This window comes from Fringilla coelebs, assembly GCF_963513975.1.
Source record: "Fringilla coelebs genome assembly, chromosome: 8".
NCBI lineage: Eukaryota > Metazoa > Chordata > Aves > Passeriformes > Fringillidae > Fringilla > Fringilla coelebs.
In genome coordinates this window covers 35,907,561-35,917,560 of record NC_140066.1, presented here as the reverse complement: position 1 = coordinate 35,917,560, position 10,000 = coordinate 35,907,561, and the positions used below count along the sequence as shown (strand labels likewise).

Below are 10,000 nucleotides of genomic sequence, written 5' to 3'. Positions count from 1 at the left end.
TTCACAATCTGTCTCTAAAGATTCCCTCAGACCTAAAACTTGGGATACAAACTCACAAGCCTGGGAATGATTTATTTATGCCAATTCTTTTAAATACATTTGATTTTAATTTACAACAGCACAAGAAAAAGTCGGAACTTTGTGGTTTTGCAGTGATTTTAATGTGAAAATTCTTATTTTGGGACTGCTGGCTTTTTATCTGAAATGCGTATTAGAGTTTTTCTGGCATTTTCCAATGAATTTTACTGAGGTGCAGGGAGGGAAAAGGGAGAAATAGCGATTTAATTTACTGTACTTTTGGACGAGGATTCTAGGTAATAAATTTGATCTGATGAATCAATCTCTCTTTTGAAAACAAAGAGCCTTAACTGTTTACTCGACAGACTGCAGGGATTCGGGGAGAGCCCTCGCTGCTTATTGGGTAGATAATGCAGATTGCAGATGATGTGCAGATGATGTGCATTTTGATGAATATTTTCCCACTAGACTGCAACTGTTTCTATCTATTAATTTAGATCTAATGGGAAAAGTGTGTTCCTGGGTAGTTTTAAGGGAGGACTTTTGCAACTGTTAATGCATCCTGGATATGCTTTTGTGTCTGCCTTTGAAATGAACTTTTAAGTGACGGTAGCACCTGAGATTCCTGTATTCTCTCTATTCCCAAAGAAATCAAAATCTGAGCAAAAAGGCTGGCATCCAAACCTGGGTAACTCTTTTCTGGCTGGTGAAGGAGACAATATTTGCATTTATTGGTCTTTAGGATTGGGTTTCACCAGAGCTTCCAAATGGGATGGTGGTGGCTGTGGTGCTTTTGAGGCAGATGATTTATCCCAAAAGGCAGAGTTGTTTTGCTGCAAAGGTAGTGAGCACAGGTGGGGCTGTCACTGTTGTGGGCTTAAAAATGCTCTTATGAACAATGTTATATATATATATATATATATAGACACATAGATACACACACATATACATACATATATATATATATATATATATATATATGTATACACGTAGAGTTTATGCAAAGCTACAGCTGAGTATGACAAGGTAAAAGAAAAGCAAAATAAAAAATGAATGAATTAAAAGGCTCAGCCCAAGTTCCAGATATTTGAGCTGTTGGGAGCTGGTGCAGTTCCACGGCGAGCAGGGGAGCGCCGCAGATTTGAACCAGATGACGGTCTGGCTCTCGGGGCAGAGCCTGGAATTCTAACTTGCTTTAGAGTAATGTCTTTAACTGAGTTCTGAGGTGCAGATTTTGCAAATGTGGCTAATTTTGCTGTTTTGAGGTTCTTTCTAATGTGGAAGTGGAACTCTTTCTAATATGTTTATGGAACTGCAAGAACAAACCATTCATTTTTTCCTTCTTGGGGTTGTTTTTTGTCTTTATCGCTAAGTAAAGATGTTCAAAAGGATCATGAGAATGTCAGGAGCTTCTCCCGCCGGAATGAAATTGTAATAAAGTTATGTAACTAACAACACTTTAACAGGAATAGATATTTAAAACACCTTTGGAGGGAAACAAAAGCCAATATCCCAGCAGTAAGAAAATAAAGAGAGAAAGCCAGACCCTGCCTGACCGGGAAACTTCTGCTTTGCTTTATGCCAGAGTGATAGGGTGGCTGAGATAGTCTTTGGAAATTACAGCTGCCGTTGAGAGGGAAGCCAAGCCTTGGTGTATTTCAGAAAATGAAAATGCTGTAGCCTGGTGGAGGGAGGGGCCGGGTCCCCAGGGCATCTGTTTCCCATCAGTGTCCCACCATGCTTGCAGCCTGGCTTGGCACTCTAACATTTAACCTTCCCAGCAGGAGGTAGACCATAGGGCAACAAGGCTGCGGAATAATGAAACAAGAGTGTAGTGTGGTGCACAAAGCCTTTGTGAGCACAGAAGTTGAGACATTAAACCATCGGGGCAGGGAGATGCGAAAGTTCCAGATTTTTCTCCAAAGCCCCCATTAGCCCGGCGCAGAAGCAGGAGCACGCCGGCTCCCAGCAGGCAAAGGCAAGGCCTTTCCCCATCTATCCATGCCTTTTTGCCCGCTGCTTTCAACTATTATAAAGATACAATTACCTTGGGAGATTGTGGCAGTTCAGTTGATTAGCACGGTGAATTAAAAGAATGAGTCACAAATGACATGTCCGGCTCTTCTCTACTAGTCCTTTGTATTCCCAGTGTACCTCACCCCTGTTGTAAGAAGGTCAAAAATTAGAGAGAGATAACAATTTTCAAGCAGCTAGCACTTAGGAGCAGAATTAACAATCATTCTGTATGTAATTGCCAGTTAATAGTAAATTGCCTTCTAGACTGTAAAATGCAATATAAACTGGTGGGCACCTAAAATTAAATTAATGAGGTATTTGCTGCATTTAAAAGTGAATAGTGCAAATTAATAACTGGGTACAATACTTGTTTTAATACATATCGAGCGGTGCAGCCTTTGCTTGTTTAATACTGATTTTAAAAGTGCTACCTGAAAAATTTGCTGTCTGTGGGTAAATCGAGTGGTCGGTGCAGGTTGTAGCCATAATTTTGCTGGTACAGTCTTCCAGGTTTCTAAATTAAATATCAGAGATTATTTTTTAATTAGAATATAAGCACTGCAGCCTTATTTGATTATGGCAAATTGTGATTTGTATGCTTCGAAATGAAATTATGTTACAGATAAAATTGCACCTTTACACACATATTTGAAGCTCTGCAGATTCTGTTGGTTTGCTCTCAGCTGAGCAGCAGGGTTGTGTTTACAGTGTGTTTGTGCCACTGCCTTCCTGTTTCCTCTGTGTTTTGTGTAATTTCCCAAGCAAATAAAGGGTGCACAGCCTGATCTAGAGCATACCAAAACAGTTTCAAAGGATGATTCGTGGCCCTTGGAACTTTTCATGCTGGCTGCTTCCGCCCTGAGGTTTTTGGTGCACACCCCTATTTTGACAGCCTCTTTGCCTTTGAGGCAGTGCCCCAAATTGTCAGGAGGCAGCAGATCCCTCGCAGGGCACCGCGGCGTCCGACCGCCACCACGTCCCCAGCAGAACGCGGGGATGGATGTCCAACCCACGGACCCATTCCCAGGCCTGCAGTGCTTTTGCTGCTGGGTGCTCACATGAAAACGATTCCCCTGCACAAAGCTTTGTGTTGGATTTGGAGCTCCTGAGCCCACTGCTCGTGTCCCCTCCTGATGGAGCGTTGGCTGGCGTGGCCCCAGCGCGGGGAAGCCCTCTGCACTGGTGACATTGTCCCGGTTTGTGGCCTTGGCTCGCTCTCCCCTCGGCCCTTGGCTGCTTTCCTGGGCTGGCCCCCACCCTGCCTTCCCCTCTGAAAGATCTCTCGTGTTCCTCAAGCATTTGGGAGATCTTTTGTGCACATTCAAATGCGGTTCTGTCAATGGCGCTGTAACACTGTTTAGAGTCAATAGCTCCCTTCCATCACAGCCAACACAAACTGGCTGTCTCATAGGTCAGTGCTCTTTAAACAAATTACTTGTATCCACAGAGCAAATGATTGTTAATTGCCTCCCACAAATCATACTATTTTTACTATGCTAAACTCCACGGCAAAGGCCTTAGTTAAATTTAAATCACCTGATTAGTTCTTGTACATATTCAGTTATTGCTCGGAAGGATGAAATCTGGTGACTTTGCAAGAGGAATGCTAAAAATATACAGAATGTATCCAAGCTTTTATTGGAAAGCCTTTAAAAAAAAAAAAGCAGTTACATTCATTTTAATGAAATCCTCAGCATTTCTAATTCATATATATTGCATTTCTTTTTTTTTTCCTGTTAAGTGCTGTTGTCCTGAAGCAACTTACAGTCACTGTTATTACAGTATTGGTTATTTATCGATCAGACCTTGTGTCAGTATCAGTTGTTAGCAAGCTGAAAAAAAAATCAAGATAGAACAGATATTCTTGCCCTTTCTTCAAGCTGGGTCTCTATAAGTCAGTCAAAGTTTAGTGTTCAAGAGTCAGACCCAGAAAGTCTCTGTTAATGTGGAAAACTGCTTTATAGGCCTGGAGTAAAATGTGTTTTTCTGAAAGCAATAAGTCAAAGGGGAAGGGATTCTGGTGAAGTGTCTCTTCGTATAAAGAAGGTTTTTGAGCATGACATACATTTTTAATTAATAGGCCAATGCTAAACATACAGACATGATTTAGTAGCATCAAGTCAATAGTGTGTTGGATAATGTATATTATATAATAGCTCTTTTTTAAACAGTAGCAATTCCAGGTTTATCAGGGTCATTGCTGTCCCCTTTCTTTTCTGTCTCAAAGGAGGCCAGAAGAATGAGACATACCATTTGTGCTATTGCACAAGTAGACTATTTGTCCTAATCAGTGACACCCATTTACTAGAATTGCTTAAAATGAACTATACCTCATACAGAAATCGCACATTTAGAGTGTTCCATTCATCATCGGAAAATTGAGGGCCAGTAAACTTTTCTGTTCCTCCAGCGGGATCATAGACATGCATCAAAATGTTAAAAAATGATTGGTGAGAGAGAACTGTCACCCATTTATCAAGGAAAAGGAACATTATTTGCTAATTTCCCAACCAAGGCAGTGACAGGGTGCTTCGTCTTTAGACCCATGGTGACCAACATGGCCTTTTTGTTATTAGTACAAGTCAAGCGCTTTTTGGCTGTTGCTAACAAGACACATTTGTCTATCATCAGAGAGTGCTTTATTTTTTTCCAAGTAGCTGTGACCAAAGTCTGCTCCCGGTGCCATGAGTGGCTGCACCTCGCCAGGTCGTGGTAGCACTGAGTCACAGCACCACTGATAAATCACAAAGTTTCCGTGTCAAGGTGAAGGTATTGACTCTGCTGTGCCCAAACTGACAAAATGTAGCAGCCAAGCGATGGCAATTCATCTTAAAAAAGAAGGGAAAAAAAAAAAAAGGACAAAAGGGTCATCTTGGCTTCACGCAATAATCAGGAAAATTTGAGCGCTGAACAAGACCTTTGCCTTGTTTTCTCTGAGAATTGGGGAAAATGGCTTTTCTCTTTTATTTTTTGTTGCTACATGCAGTCTGGAGTTAAATAGTAAAATAGTTTCCTGAATATTAAACTGTCTAATTCTAGTTTTCTTTCCATAACTTTAGCTTTACTGCTAATTGTTATTACTATAGCCTGATTGTACCACTTGGGCTGAAAACTTCCCCAAGTTTCAAATCAAGGAAAATAGGTGGAAGGACAGGAAACAAGATCTTTCACTAAAAATGTACTTCTTGTTCTTGTACTATGAGAGCAGGAGAGCAAACAGACAAATCTGGGTTGCATTGGAAGATGTCCAGGTGAATTCCTGGGTTTGGCTGGTTGCTGCTATCCATGACACAAGTATTCCCATTAAATTAATTTGTACTCTCAGGAAAGTGCTGTGGAGATGAAAAGAAACGTGGTCTTTGTGGCCTTTGTGTTGAGAGCAACATAACATGGAAACTAGGAAAATATCCAGAAGCTCATGGTTAAGGAAAATAATGATTTTGCTGTATTTTAAAACTCATTCTGTTGCATATTCCGGTGCTACTGCTGTAATTAAAAAGCTTGGAAGTGTTTTCATGGCAGAAATCTGTATGTTACAGATATGTTCTTTTAGCCAGGTGATTTTCATGGAAGTTGATTTAAAGGCACTGGCTGAGGCCTGAGGCCTCATCTGCATTAAAAATAAAATAATTATCACAACTGCAATGAATGCCATTTTCTAAGGAAAAATGTCAAAAAGCATTTAAAAAATCTGCTGGATGTCCACTATTATTTCTATTTCACGAGAATTTCTAAGACTCGCAAGGTGAATGTGAATTCCTGTGGATGACCATTGATTTTTGAGTCAAGTCCCATTGAAGCCATGGGAATTGGTGTGGCTGGAAGAGCTCCCTGGTAGAGCTGGTGTTCTCTTCTGGAGCTGGTTGAGGGTCAGCTGGTGCTGATCCCATCTGGAATATTCCACAGTCCTTTCCAGGGATGCCCACTGGCTGTGGATGTGCCAAAGGAGCAGGACATGCAGGCAGCAGTCCCAGCAAGCCATGCTTGATGAATTCCCTTTGCTATCCCAGTCTTTTATAAGCTTGAAAGTTGCAATCTAGGACTGGATAGTTTCAAATTTTAATTGCAAAATTCCTAACTTGTTAAATTGTTAAGGATGGGAATAAAGGAATTTTTTTTGGCAAAATCGTGAGAACTCGTTAAATTTGGATGTGCATTATGGCTCCTCAGAAAAATCTGAATTGTGTTAGCTTAATTAAAAACCTTCAGCATCTGCAGTTTCCTCTAAGATAAATGATTTTGGCATACAAAAGTATTTTTATTTGGAATATTTTTTTATATCTGTGTATTTTTAGCATGCATAAATATTTTAAAAATTCCATTGAAGCCTAAACAGATAGTTTACAGAATTATGAATGATTAAAATAATAACCCAGGCTTGCTTTCTTTTTTTGAAGTGGCAACATCCACTGTGCTTAAGCATTTAATAAAGCTTTTTATAGGCTCCATGCATTCTGTGAGTTATTTGAGGTATTTTTCCAATATCCACAAGTAATACAGAGATTTCACAACTTTGAGTAAGATCTATTTTTGTTTAAATTATTATACAACAGAGGAATGCAGTTGTAGCAGCTCTGTTAGATGATCTTAAGGATCTGATTATAAGTCCTATTTGTCTAAATATTATATTAAAATATGACAGTATTATATTCTTATGCTGGGTGATGGCTGCCGAATATAAATGGGGAGAAGTTGTGCAGAATTCCAGCTCTCACAGATGTTTGCTGAGGCATCACAGATTTCATATGGTTCTGAGAGGGATAAATACCCCTGAAGAGCTCAGCCAGTGATGACAGGCAAATGATCACATTTGCCATTTGCTGCCATCAAGCATCGTTTCCAGAGTACCTGAAATTCTTATATTTCATTGCTCTTGTATTCAGAGGACCTGAAATTCTTATATTGCACAAGGATTGTGTAATCCAGCTCTGTGGCACAGAAGAATTTCAGGTAGAATTTCTCAGGCTCTTGTAGCAGAATTCCATCATAATTCTCTAAAATGTGTGTGGAAACATGGGGATGGATCCACACAGACCTATCTGTAAGGAGGAGATATTTATTCAGCTGTGTGGCCTAGCAAAGGAATAAACTCCCAAATAATACCCCAAATGCAAAAATAGATGAAAGCTCAGTTTATTCCAGTAAAATATATCTTAATTAGTAAAGTACCTTGGAGTATTGAGCAGTTGAAATGTACATTTGGCTGCTTTGATCTAGCAGCACATGGTAACACACTTTACTAAATCAGGAATCTGCCTTATTTCTAGAGTACAATATTTTGGTGTTTTAGTCATATGTTGTTTTCATAAAATGCCATGTTTTCTTGTAGTTCCATATGTGTTGGGCTGTGAGACTTCCTTGGCATGATGAGAGCATTTATGATTTGATATCACACAGATTTCCTTCTCCTTCACTGAAATAGTGCCAAGTCCCTCCTTTGCAATGTTCCCTGCTAAAAACTGGCATGGTTTGGGTGGGAGGGACCCCAAATCCCACCCAGTGCCACCCCTGCCATGGCAGGGACACCTTCCCCTGTCCCAGCTGCTCCAGCCCCAGTGTCCAGGGGCAGCCCCACCTGCTCTGGGCACCCTGGGCCAGGGCTGCCCACCCTAACTTAAAAAAATTCCTTCTGGGCACATTGCTGTGTCACCTAGAATTTCTCATCAACCAACATCCCCAAGTCCTTTTACTTGGCACTGGTTTTTATGATGTGATCCCCAATTTGTCATGATCTGCTCATTCTGTAGCTTTAAATGATGGCAAATTTGTGGGTATTTGACCCTGCAAACTCTTCTCACACTGAAATGTGTGGTGTGGTCTAATACAAAAACTCCATTGACCAACATCCCAAATGGGTTAACTCCAAGTGCTTTCCATTCTCTGCTTCAGACTTCACCTTCAAAGTCTTTAAATATTTAAATATATCCACTATGACTGGCTCTAAATACCCACAGCAGCAGAGTGATGTCTGTACAAGGGAGAACATTGGGGTCATGTCCATGTCCATGTCCATGACTCAGGTGAGGCTGTCCCCTCCCATAAATCCAACCATCATGTGGCTCTCTGACACCAGACAAGTTGTCCTTCTATCCAGGCTCATCCAGTGGCCCTGGATGTGGAGAGGAGAGCACACACAAACAGAGGGTGTCTGAGGTCCTGTTCCCTCTGTACTGCTTTCTTCACTCAGTTTTAGAGGGCTGTGTGGCATGTTAAGTGCTTTTCATTCATTCCCTCTCCTGCTCCTTCTCCATCTCATCCATTCATTCACTCATTTAAAGTAAATCTGCAGCTATTATGATGGTAATGACTTTTTTGGCAAACATCGGAGCCTGGAACACAATCGTTCTCAGTCAAAGTGGAAATGCCCTTGAGGAATCGAGGGTCATGAGGTGTTAGTGCTCTGCTTGTCATTGAGTGTCACCTCCAAAGGTGTGCTAAGAGCCCAGGTCCTGTGCTGGGACAGCCTGGAGGGGCTGGGCTGAGGATCCCTGAGGATTATCTGGGGGTAGAAGACCACCATGGTCTTCCCATCAGATGTTTCTCAGCAGCCTCCTGGCATCTCTCGTGCACTGAGGGTGCACCAGCCCTGCTGAGACCCCACAACTGTTGGCATCAGGCTCTTGAAAATCAGGGGACAGATTGTTAGTCACAGAGTGTATTCAAAGCTCAATTTGCTGCACATTTGGGGAGGATGCTTGTTGTTTCTTTGACAGCTGTCTGGCCCCTCACCCTTGTTTTCTCCCTCCCCTCATGCTGGGGTCCTTCCATCCCTCCTGGAGGAGGAAGGCACTGGTTGGTCTGGTGGCTGACTGGAACATGCCAGCGAGTGTTTTCCCTGTTTTTTTTCCTCTCTTCACTTTTGAATACAAAGTCTCTTCTGCTGGGGATGTTCTGACCTGCTCTAGAGACCCTGAGAGGGATGGATGATTCCTGAAGTGAGTGGTTTGACATTAGTCTTCAAAGATGTCAAAGACACAAATTAGCCTTCAAAACACTCTTTTAATATTTCTTGGCTAACTCCTGTCACGGACTGGTTTGGGCCAGAAGGGATCTTTAAAGTCCCACCCCAGCCATGGCAGGGACACCTTCCCCTGTCCCAGCTGCTCCAGCCCCAGTGTCCAGCCTGGCCTTGGGCACTGCCAGGGATCCAGGGGCAGCCCCAGCTGCTCTGGGCACCCTGTGCCAGCCCTGCCCACCCTGCCAGGGAAGGATTTGTCCTCCCAGTATCCCATCTGAACTGAATCCCTTTCAGTTTGAAGCCATTCCCCTCCATTCAATGACTACATGTCCTTGTCTCCTCCTTTGTGAGCAGCCCTGCATCCCAGTATTCCCTGCCAGCTTCTCCTTGATGCCTTTTTGGGGCTGCCTAAAACCAGACAAAATAAAGGGAATGAAAAGCAATTATATATATTGAAGGGCAGGACAATCCCTCCTTTGACTCCCACACACAGCCAGCATTGTTGATGTCAACACCTGGGGTGGGCTTTGCTTTCCAGCGAGGTAAATAAATAAACAAGCAAATAGGTAAACAAACAATCAGCATGGAGGCAGTTTTCCCCATGTTAGCATGAGAATTTTAAGGAAAATTCTATATCATTATCGGATCGAGCGTAATTATGAGCTGACCTGTGAATTTTAGGCCTGTAATTGAAACAAGTGAGTGAGTGCCATTGTTTCCCTTCCTGCCATCTGAGGGAAAGTGAAGCAATTACGAGAAATCGGGGAGATAAAGACAAAGGCGTCATTTTGGTTTTTTAATGAAAAATCTATTTTTAGTTTCTTTGTGGAATGAGGAGAACTTAAATGCCTTTAAATTTTTTTCTTTCTTTCTTTTTTTTTACAGTAAATAGGTTGTCCTTAGTAAGTCCAGGGATATTAGTCCTGCTTCAACAAGCAAGAGTGCCTTCTGATGAATGATGTGTTCAACCCCTCCATGCCTTTGTATTTCCTATGCATTCCACAATGC

At 41.9% G+C, this 10,000-nt stretch overlaps 1 protein-coding gene across 17 annotated transcripts in view; it reads left to right on the top strand.

Annotated features, from left to right (window-relative positions):
• The window catches only part of EBF3 (EBF transcription factor 3), a 130,817-nt gene that overhangs the window by 95,871 nt on the left and 24,946 nt on the right, over window positions 1–10,000 (top strand). The window lies entirely within an intron of this gene.